Consider the following 12,894-nt stretch of genomic DNA (forward strand, 5'->3'; position numbering starts at 1 on the left):
TTTTTTTGTAAGAATACTGAACTTGATGAATCCTAAAATATAAATTGTTTTGATCATCAAAATAGATTCAAAAATAGGTCCAATAGATCAGACTGAACTGTCCAGTCCAAATGAGAAATAACCCAATTCCTAACATGTATGTGAAACAAAATGGTGAGTCCCACACTTAAACCCTACATCATGTAAGATCCATCTTCATCTCACATGTGTTTCATTGTGGAACAAATTTATGCTCTTAGAATTATTGATAATAAATTGGCTTGGCAAGTGACAAAAGCAGGGCAAGTGACAAAAGCAGGGCAAGTTTCAAAAAATTAGTTCTCAAACCATCTCAAATGGTTCATCAAATCTATCATCAAATTTAAATTTGATGAAAAAGTGACTTTTTGCTTCTCTAACGGTTCATCAAATCCATCATTAAATCCAAGATTTCACTTTTATTTCATCAAACTGAGGATGAATGTGTCTTTCATCAAATCACTATTCATTGTCATTGGATTTTCACCATTGGATGTCTCCTTGGATCTCCTCTCGAATGACCACTTCAAGGCAAAAGTTTATTAAAAAAATTACACTAGTCGGTCGACCGGCCGATCGTCCGCCCTGTCGACGCCCCGGATGACCATTTAAAGGCAAAAAAATGTGAAAAAATTACACTGTCCGATTGACCGGCCGGTTTACTCAAATTTGGTGAAAATTTTGGAGCACTTGATATCAATTGAAAATTTTAAAGTTTCCACTCATAAACTGATGGACAAACAGAACTGGTAAATGCTTTGTTAGAATTTTACTTGAGACACTTTGTAAGTGCTAATCAACGAGATTGGACTAAGTTGTTGGATGTAGCCCAATTCTCTTATAACTTGTAACGAAGTGAGTCAACCAACCATAGCCCATTCGAATGAGCTACTGGACAACAGCCGCTAAACACCCCACATAGTTGTGTCGGGCTATATAGAAAGGAGTCCAACAGCATTCAAACTTGCCAAAGGTTGGCAAGAGTAGGCCAATGTTGCAAGAACATATTTGGATAAAGCATCTAAGAAGATAAAGAAATGGGCTGACAAATGAAGACGTGCAGTGGAGTTTCAAGTCGGGGACTTTGTGCTTGTCAAGCTACTATTGCAACAATTCAAGTCCCTAAGAAAGGTGCACAAAGGGCTAACAAGGAAGTATGAAGGCCCTTTCCCTATTACAAAAAAGGTAGGCAAAGTTTCCTACCAAGTCCAACTACCCCCAAAATGTAAGATCCATCTCGCCTTCCATGTAAGCTACTTAAAGCCCTATCATGCTGACAAGGAAGATCCAAGCCACAGAGAGTCATCAAGGGCACCAACGGCGGTCGTAGCCTCATATGACAAAGAAGCTGAATACATGATGGTTGACTGAGTGATTAGAAGACGTGGAGTACCTCCTTGTATCAAGTACATGGTAAAATGGAAAAGACTACCTGAAAGCGAGGCTAGCTGGGAGCTAGCTGATGCTTTGTGGCAGTTTAAGGAACAGATACAAAAATTTCGAGAGGTGGATGCGATGAGGACGTTGCTATAGCATAGATGGGGAAGAAATGTCACGCCCCTATGGAATTCTCCAAAATATCCAGAGGAGAGCATGCAAGAAAGAGAGGCTAATGGAAGAAGTTAGAACTCCCTAACAAATTATGGAGAAGTTTAGAAGAACCTAGGGAATTCAATAACCTATACACCTGTACATATAATTAGATATTTGTATAGATAGTTCTAGAAGGCATTCTAAAACATTCTTGTAGCTTGTAAAGAAGGCTTCCATGAGAAGCTTCTACATGACATTTTCTTGAGAGTTCTAGAATGCTCCTAGGGAGCCTATAAATAGGAGAAGAACTCATTTGCTCCAATCCATCTAAGAGTTGTAAAGCTTTCTCAAAATGAAATACAAAATGCATTCTCTCAAACTCTCATTGTCTTCTTATTTGTCTTTCTTCTAAGTTTGTGAGTTAGGCTGGCTTAGCATCATTAAGTGAGGCTTGAGATTGTCTAAGTGCCGCACAGAGTGCTTGAAAATTACCAAGGGCGTGATAAGTTGCGAGAGTTAAAAAGAAAACCTGACACTTCTGGAAGCGCCAGAAACACCTTTGTAGAAATTTGAATTCAAAATATATCGATAAAAAAACATATTGTCAAATCCTAAGAAGCAAACAAAAGATTATGGGTAGTTTACGAGCAGTTAAGAAGTTGTGCCTATAAATATAAGGCCAGTCGAACATAAAGGAACTTTATTCAAGAGGAAAACATGACAGTTCTTGAAGTGCCAGAAACACCTTAATAGAAATTTGAATTCAAAATATGTTGGTGAAAAAACATATTGTCAAATCCTAAGAAGCAAACAAAAGATCATGGATAGTTTACGAGCAGTTAAGAAGTTGTGCCTATAAATATAAGACCAGTCGAAGATAAAGGAACCTTCTTCCAAACTCAGAAATTCAAACTTCTATGAGTAGCTTTTAATAGTTAGGATTAAATTCAATACTTGTACGCCATGTTTAATTCACAAGACTAATAGTGAAGATATTAATAATTCTATCAAATTAGTGCGGTATTCACTATCCAATTAAATTAGTAAGATAAATTATCCATTTATCCATTGTTTAATTTGCATTGAATAAGAAAACATATGAATGTAGGATTACAACTATATTTATCTTCTTTTACAATCTTACCCTCCATCAATATTTTTTCACAATCTTTACCTTATCAAATTTCTTCATAAACGTGGTTTTGAAAAAAAAAAAAATTATAAATAAATAAATAAAAGTAAAATAAAAATATAAAATAGAAAGGCCATGTCTGGTTTGTTTTTTAATTTTTTTGTTATAAAAAATATAAACTAATTTGATAAAATAAATATCAAAAATATTTTTAAATTTTTAAAAATTATTTTTAGTCTTCTAAAATATAAAATTAAATAAAAATAATAAGTGTTCTAATTTTTAGTCAAAGGTAAAAGAGTCTTTTTATTTTATTTCTCAACTCATGATATATAATCTCACCCCTACCCCATTACTAATAATCTTACAAATTTGTTAGATTAATAAACCATTAAATTAATAATCCTGAAATAAAATTTCAAAATAAACACAAAATTATTGAGCCTACGGATTAATAATCTCAATCTTATGTTTTAATCCTATCAATCAAATATGTTGTAGGGTAGGAGTAGCTTCGAATAGCAAGGTAATCCAATTTTGTAATTGTGTTGTTCATTCAAATAATTGCAATTTTTTTCTCTTACATTGTATTTTTCATTCAATTAGTTATTGTTCTCTCTCAACTTTTTCTTTACTCTTAATTATCTATTACTTGTCCTTTGTATAGCACTTAGTGACTACTGTTAAGACATTCATCTGGTGTTTATTTGGCTTGAATATTAATGGACCATGAGGCGAATTTCATCAAAATACCGAGTGGGGCCTGGAGCAACAAGTCATTGAGAAGTGAGTGACAGAAAATTGGGGACAAAAAAGAATTCACGAGATTTAAAATAAAATAAAATAAAAAATGATGTTACCCTAAAGTCCTTTTAATCTGATGAAAAAAACCACCCCATATCGAAACCAAAATGCTAATGAAAGGATTTATATTCACCTGATTAAAAGTCTTTACATTACTTGTAGCATTCACAATGGACTATTACATGATGGCGACTGTGTGCGGAATGATATTTGATAGCGCATCACCATAAAGTTAGGTGTTCTAGGCCTGGTGTGGAACCAAAAATATATCATATTCCTTCCGTCGCAAATTATTAATTTTTTATTATTTCAAAATATTAATCTTTTTTCAAAAATCAAGAAATAATATAAATTTACTATTTTACTTTTCTTTCAAATTTATTAATAACACAAAAAGTACCATTATGATAATTGATATTCTAAAAAAATATACTATTAAAGGATAATTTTAAAAAATTAATATTTTTAAAATGTAATAACTATATTATCAAAAAAAGTTAGATTTCCTAAAGAGATTATTATTATTTTGGGACTGAAGAAGTATTTAACCTATGATAGGTGGATAAGTACAACAATTTCCTACAAAGATATCAATCAAATTTGGGAACTATTGGGCTCAAAAAATGTTTTCCAACTCTAAAAGAGTTCTAATTTGTCTCTTTTTTTTTTTTTTTTTTCCCCTTCCACTGCCAACTTTATAAAACTTTATTTAGAACTCTACAGTTATAGCTCTCTATCATTATCGATTGGCCTCAAACTCCATGTTTCTTTTTGACGCGTGTGTGATGACATAGGGTGACGCATATAATTCAAATTTGAAAGGACTATTGGGGTCATACCCAACCCTGTTTCTCTTCCATAAAAAATGATTAAAAATATAATGTTAAGGATTGAAATAATCAAACTTTTAACTAAATTTCTACTCAAATTGATGAAAAAAAGATATGCCATTTTCTACGAGGAATGGAGATGCTTTAATTCCAAGCAATCATTTTTCCATCATATACCAATGCAATCAGATACTAAAACCAAATTAGACTAACTCATTTTCTATAAGGAATGGAGATGCTTTAATTCCAAGCAATCGTTTTTCCATCATATATACCAATGCAATCAGATACTCAAAACCAATTAGACTAACTTATTAAAATAATTGCATTAACAGCCAGACCCAAAGGCAAACCCTTGAATAATGAAAAATTAAAACTCAATTCAATCGGGCATGTCGATCCATCATATAACATTTTCAAGCTAACAAAGATTCATAAAGCTAAACTTAAAAAAAAAAAGTACCATAGCAATTGGCAAAGTTAAAACAGAATCTGAAATTAAGGCTTGATTTGGTATATTCTGAAAAAGTCAATACGTCAAAAAAATACTATTCTATTTAAGTTACATCATCTTATTTAAGTCACATTGTCTCTCTACCACGTCAATTTAAATCAAACCCATATTTCATAAAAAGTCAAAAAGTACACTTATTTACAACATCCCAAACAACTCCTAAATTAAGACCGTCCTCTCCAATCAATTATCATTTTCGCAAGCTTTCACTACTTAGATCTCTGCCTCATCTTTCGTCGCTTTCTCTTCAACCTCCTCATTCGCTTCTTCTTCCACTGTATACAAAACCTCCAAAAAAATCAATCTTGACCATCATCAATCCAGAAAGATCAAGAGCAACACATACATAATAAACACATAGTAGAAATGGAAAGAAGTTACCTTGGCTCTCATGGTGATGAGGTTTTTTGTCGATTGGATCCCTACCCGTCTGCAAAGAAGATTGGGAGTGAATTTAGGATTGGGATTAGAGTCGTAGGAACGTATTTATGGTGAACCCTACTTTAAGGTCGGTAACTTGATTCACCTCATCCATTAATTTTAAATAGAACATTCTAATCTTACAAAAATAAATAACTGCAGATGATATTTTTATAAAGGCAACTTAAAAGTACACTCTTCTTTGTTTAAAATATAATTTATTTCTATAATTTTATAAATTATATTTTGCCTTTTGAAAATTTTAATTTCATAATAAATAATCTATTTTATCAATAAATTATTAAGTTAATTACTAATTTTTTATGAAGTTAAAAATTTATTTTAATTAATAATTCTGGTAATTTTATCATTATATATGAAAATAGTTAAAAATTTTATTTTCTCAATTAATTTTGTTAAATAAAAAATTCTGATAAATAAATAAGAAAAATTACCTATAAATCCTATCCTGGAAAAAATTAAACCATTTAGTCCTATAAATTTTTTTGTATACCATTTAGTCCTAATGTATTGTCAGATTTTTTAGGGTGTGATTTGATTCATTTATTTTTACGTCAATACCCTTTTGAGGGTGTGATTTCTCTCTCTTACTGTGCAACTATTCATCAATGGCGAGGGTGTGAATTCTCTCTCTCACTGTGCAACTATTCATCAATGGCGAAAGAGAGAGAAGATGTTTGTTAGAGGCCGACTTCGAGCAGTTTGAGTAGCGCTGTGGAGTCTTTCAGTGGGCCCAAGCTGCCGCAGACAGCGGTTGCCCCGCCGTCTGTGTCCCGACAAGCGCCTCTTCGAGAGGTGTGCAAGCATCTCGGAAAGAGCCAATCGGCTGCGTCGGCCGTCGGAATCATACTGCCGGTAGCTTCCAGAAGAGACGATTCGCTTCTCGAACAACACAATGGGATCCAGAGCGCCATTCTTCACTACAAGAGATCATATAACTCATCCAGATCCAGAGGTAAATAGGACTAGTCATATTCAATTTACACATTAAATCCTCAATTATTAATTAATTCAAATCTTAATCTGTTTCTCTTGAATTTTGGTTCGCAGATTTCTCTGTTGTGTCACGAACCGTAAGCAAACGTTGCCACGAGATCTCAGTTATCAATCCATCTAGAAATTCCACAGAGGAAATGGGAGTCTAAAGAACAATGTTTTGATGTTCAATGTTTGATGTTCGATTAGGCCCTAATGTTTTGATGTTTGATAGTGGAGATGTTCAATGTTTGAAGAACAATGTTTGATGTTCGATTAGGCCCTGAAATTCAATTTTTTTTGTTGATGTTGTTGGACTAGAATGTTTGATGTTCATATGTTGATGATTAATGTCGGTGATGTTTGAAGTTTGATGATATTTTGTTAATGTTTGATGTTGTTGATGTTTTTGTTTGATGTATATGCCCTCTATGGTCAATTTCCAAAATTCAAATTTTTTGTTGACGTTGTTGGACCGGAATGTTTGATGTACACATGTTGATGATTAATGTTGTGATGTTTGATGTTTGATGATGTTTTTTTTAAAGTTTGATGTTGTTGATGTTTTGTTGATGATGTTTGACGTTGTTGATGTGTTTGGAGGGAAAACAAACATCTACAGAGTTTTAGGCATTTTAGTCAATACCACGTTGGGATTTTCCTCATTTACCCTTACTAAAAAGCGCAAAACATAGTGTAACACTGGTTATTTTGTCATTAACATTAGCTTGGGACTAATTGGATCATAAGATAAACTATAGGACCAAATGGGTCATAAGATAAAGATTTGGGATTTATTGGTGCATCGCCCAAATAAATATTTATAATTTCCAAACTATAAAGAATAATCCATATTTTAAGCAATAATCAAGAGATGTATTTATAATTTATCTTTTTATAAATTAATAAAATCATATTTAATAATAATAATAATAATAAATCTATAATCGCATTGTACAAAACTTAGGGGTGTAACTCGGGCGGGTTCGGTCGGGTTGGGAGGTTGTCTAAGCTTAGCCCAAGTTGTGCTGAGACCTGTCTAAGCCCGCGCCAAACCCGAATTGTAACCCGAGGTTGTCTGTCCAAGCCCGACCCGAGTTAAACCCGAGTTGCCCGAATTACCCGAATTGTAAATGAATTTCAGTTTTTTGTTTTCCCAGCTACATTATTAAATTATTAAAATTTGACTCTATTTACAATTGTTTTTAAAAAAATAGAAAATCATTAATACCATCAAAACAAATAATTTATATAACGTAAGAGAGATGCCACTATAGTAATCCTTATAATTTATGAGTGAAAATAAAAAGAAAAAAAGTAAGATTTTATGTTATTTATATATATAATATATATTCAATATGAGTTAATAATATAAATTATTTTAATATCATGTAATGGCTAATAATTTATATATATATATATATATATTTAATATTTTTATATATCTATATATGTATAATTCGGGTTTCGGGTTGCTCGGGTTGCTTGACGTCTTTGCCCAAGCCCGTCCAAATTTAATTCGGGTTTCTGAATTTTTGCCTAAGCCCGTACCGAATTTGAAAATATTTTGTCCAAATCCTAAAAAAATTTAGACTGAACTCGGGTTGCTCAGGTTGAGCCCGCCTAAGTTGCACCCCTAACAAAACTCTCTATGGTTATTTCTATTTGTTACTTGTGATGGGCTTGGCTCCCCCAACTTGTCCAACACAGCAGCATTTTCAGTAATCAATTGGTAACAATTTTTTCACTTACCGTTGGTCTAGTATGTTTGAAAAAAGTCAAAAAGTTAAAAAGTTATTATTTTATTTAAATCAAATCATCTTATTTAACATATCATTTCAAATTCAATCCAAACCCAATCCATATTTCACAAAAGTCAAAAACTATATTTATTTAGATCATCCCAAATAACCCCTTAAATAAGCATAAAAAAAGTAAAATAGGCTAAAAAAATTAATAAAATAAAATGTCACATTCAAATTATAATCATTTTATTTTATTTTTTCACAATCATTACATCCAAATAAAAAAAAGTCAAAAGTTCTTCCCAATCAGAACTAATTTAGGCATGCTAAATTAGCCAAATAGTCATACTAAATTAACTATTTCCAAATGAAGCCTTTGTGTTGAATTTTTAAGCCAATTTATTAGATAGGTTCGACTTGCACTCAATGTTTTAAAAATCGGACCGATGAGCGAACTGAAAAAGAGATCAGGTGGATGGGTCACCTATTCAACCGTCGGGTTGAACCAGAATCAAACTGTGACATAATAAATATATTAAAATTATATTTAAATAAAAATATAAGTAATAAAATTTAAAATTTATAATATTAAATTATCTTAAACTGTAACAACCCAGATTTTTAATTATTCTGTAGAATTTATACTAATATTATTTAATCTCAGTTCAGAAAATATATAATTTATTATATATTATTATGCGTAATTTTGTAAAATAATATAATTATTAAAAGTTTAGGAGTCAAAATATAAATAATAATAATATAGCTAATATAAATAATAATAATAATGGGTGTGGTATTAAAATAAATAATTAATTTCTGTTAGTATAGGATAAAGTGTAATTTAATTAAAAATTAAATTATTTATATAATTATATTAAAATATTAGGTCAAAGGCTAATTATCCTAAATATCTATTAAAGATAGGATTAAATCTATGAAAATATAATCGAATCGGTGGAATGATTAGTGGATCGGCCACGTGTTGGCCAGAGAGTGGGTTCTCCTCTCTATTTAAGGGGGACGTTTCACCTGGAGGGAAAGGGAAGAAAGAAAAGAAAAATAAAAGGAAAAGAAAGAAAAGAGAGGAAAGGAAGGAAAGAATAGTGGAAGCTAAAAGGGTCTTTGATAGTGAAAAAAAAGAGTAAGGTATTAAAGTTAAGTTGAGTTATATTATACCTTGAGTCATCAAAAAGTATTTTACTTATGTTTTAACTTAACAAAATCTATTTTATACAAGTTATGTTTTATTAATATATTTATAAAACTTATGTTTTATAAAGGTTTCATGCACGTGGTTTTATTTCTGAACCCTATTTGCTTAAAAGGAAACTCATAGATGTGTCTGTTTTATTTTTAAAGAATATTTAGTTATGAACTTATATGAAAATATGTTTTGTAAGTACCACCACGGGAGTCCCATGCCTTGGGGGACTTAAATAACCATTGGCTTAGTGAGTCTCATGCCTTGGGGGACTTAAATAACCATTGGCTTAGTGATTGACCACTTTGTGGTCCAGTGTTTGTCGTGGATCCATTGACCAGTGTAGTGCTTGGCACTTAGTGATGTACCGTGGTTATGGTTGTATAGTGATTTCCGTATTACATGTATATGTCAAATAATTTCTGTATTATATATGCTATGTATCAAGCTCTTTTGGCCTAACCAATTATCCATGGTAAATTTTATGCCTTATACTCTTAGTATAATATTTCTCACTCTGCCATGAGCTTATAGTTTTTTACCACTTTCAGGTGGCATGTCGGGACCAGCTTGTGGAGTAGGCACAAAGCATTTTTATTGATGTATTTTTTTTATGTAAAAATCGACCTTTTTGGTCAATACCTTTTGTAATAAAAATAGACGCTCCAATGATTATTTTAGTACCCTTATTTAAATATTTCTTCCGCTTGCGTTTATTAATTTGTTTAAAGATTTTGGCCGGAGGTAACCTCGGTTACTGGCCATCACGATGCCTAACCCTTGGGTACGGGGAGCGGGTCGTGACATAAACATTTCTCATAATATTTTTTTTACTGAAAAATATAATAATATATTTTAAAATATTATTAATTTTAATTTTGGAAAAGAAAATCAAACATTTAATATTCTCTCCATATGATTTTAATTCAAATAATTTAATTGAAAGAAAAGCAAAAATTTTGGAGGGATATCAAAATTTCAAGTCTCTCTCCAATACATTTGATTGAATCTCACACGGATTTCTTAATTTTTTTTGGAAGAATTTTTTTCTTATAAATAGGTAGAGACTTTCACAATAATTTCAAACTCTTAATGGCATTTCTCACAAGAAGAGACACTTAAAAGAGAGTTTCTAATTAAAATTTTCTTATATTCTTATGTATAATAAGAAAGAAAGAGAAAAGAAAGAAAGAATAAAAAATTTCGAAGAAATAAAAAAAAATCAAAATTTTCAATTCAACGACCTGGCAAACCGAAGACGGTTCGCCAGTTCAACTGTCGGTTTTTTCGATTATCTCTAAATATGCCAATTTTTAGCTTCGAACGATTTAGAGGGTTATCTAAATCGGAACCCCAACCAGTCGACAGTTTAACCGGCTGATCCGATCTAGTGTTCAAAACCATGCTTGCACTACATAAAAATATGCTTTTGGTGATTAAAAAATTAGTCGCAAAAGTCTCGTTTTTAGTCGCTGATTATCAATGGTGGCTAAAATTTTTAGTCGCCCTAGATAGTCACCAAAGGCTTGTCGGCAAAAGTATTGGTGATTGAATTTATGTTGGTAGCTAATACTATTCTCTTTGGTTACTAAAACGAATTTAGTAGTTAATTGACACCTTTTGGCGACGAAAGGGGCAGTCGTCGAAAATTCTCAAACAAAAATAAAGGTCTCTTTCAGCGGCAAAATATTTAATCACTAATACGTTTTAGTTGCTAATACGTACCACATTTACCAACTATTTTATTTGTCAATTTTTGTTACATTTAGGTCTTGTTTGGCAATATTACTTTTTCACTTAAAAGTCATTAAAAAAATCAAAAAATCAAGCTATATCAAAAAGTAAAAAATTCTGTTTTCTTTCTATTTTTTGCACATTTTTTGTAAAAAATCAAAAAGTCATTTCAAACATACTAATTTTTTTATATATATTATATTTTAACCAAAAAATAAAAAAATTACTAAAAAAATCTATTCCCAAACAAGGTCTCACAGCCACCAAATTTTTAGTTGCCATTGTTTTTCAAGGTTAAATATTTTAGTCACGTCCTATTACATTTTCTGACTAACTATTTTAATCAAAGTTGTCATATTTTTTCACGACTAACATATTTAATCGGCAAAACACTATAACTATTTGATCACAAATTATACTTGTCCCAAGAAGTTACCTCAAAAAGTTATCCCAAAAACTACTCTGTGAAATCTACAACATAAATTTGAATTTCTTGTGGGGTCACAAACTACCCTTGCTGTCCATTTGGAAACTTAAGGGTCTTTTGGAAAGAAAATAAAAAGTTAGCTTTTAACTTTTTATCTATTTTGAATTACATCACCTTTCACATTTTTTACTTATAAAAAGATAAAATAAACTAAAAAAATTAAAAAATCAATTTTTTACTAACTTCCTAAAACACTCCCGAATATATATTACTAAAACTCTTATTGATCCCTCCCTCCCAACATTACCCAATCAATAAAGTGGCTATAACAGTATTAATTTTAAGAATAATGTGTAAAAAGTAATACCATTTATATAACATGGAAAAATGCTGGCCAAAAAAAAAAAGAAAGTAAAACAAACCAAAAAAAAAAGAGTGATTAGTGATTACACACACAAAGTTCATTTTCACCTCCATAAGATCGCCACGAGGGGCAGGCAACAGAAAAAAGATCAAGCACACACATCCAGGTATTAATCTAGGTGGCAGCAAATTATCATTATAAGAATAACATTCCATTTTTAACAGAAATATATGACATAAGAGTATAAGACCCGAAAGACTTCCTTACAATGACAAATAGACATCCATGTTGGCATTTCATAAATCCCCTTCAGAAGACCCAAAAGACATCAACAAATATCCATGTTGGCATTTCATAAATCCCCTTCAGAATGTATAAGCTGAAGAAAATAATAGTGATGCCCCCTTAACATACTTTGCCTTCGTTTAGAATATGGATTGACTTTTTGATTTTTTAGTTATTTTAGTTTGGAATTAAAAAGTCTTGTTTGGGATGAGTTTTTTTAGCTTTTTGACTTCTGTAAAAAAAAAATGAAATAATTATGATTTGAATATAACATTTTGATTTATTAATTTTTTAGTTTATTTTATCTTTTTGCGACTATTTTAGCCTAAAAAGTTTATTCCAAACATAGCCACTGTGACCTATAAAACAAGAAAAACATTCTTTGTAAATCCTTTTTCCCCAAAAAGCAAAAAAACAAAAGAGCACATGTCTCATCCAGAACCATTCACCACTACTAAACAGGACGTCCAGGGAGGTTTACACCATCTCAACATTACTTCCCCAGCTATCTTTAATGCTGCAGGTAATTAACCACCGTAATAGGTACTTTTCAGTCTATCTATTTGTCTGTCTATCTATATATACTTTGATCTATTTAGTTTCTATCATTTTCTAGAGTTCAAATTGGATCCCAACCTCCTAGAATAAGATTAATCCTAGGCTCCGCAACCCAGACTTGCCTCCTCTTACTGCTAAAATGTTGATTATTTCTGTTCTGTTTCGATTTTCAGATGTATGCCACAACTGTCTGGTGAAATAATATGACTAAATACATCTTCTTAAAATGCATGCACCAAAAACTATTGTTTTACAATGTAAATTATTTTACATCAATTGAAACAGAGTGTAAATGTATAAAAATTCCCTCTTTGAGCAAAAAGCTTCTAC

The sequence above is a fragment of the Camellia sinensis genome, chromosome 1 (assembly GCF_055761805.1).
Source record: "Camellia sinensis isolate YWXY chromosome 1, ASM5576180v1, whole genome shotgun sequence".
NCBI classification, from domain to species: Eukaryota; Viridiplantae; Streptophyta; class Magnoliopsida; order Ericales; family Theaceae; genus Camellia; species Camellia sinensis.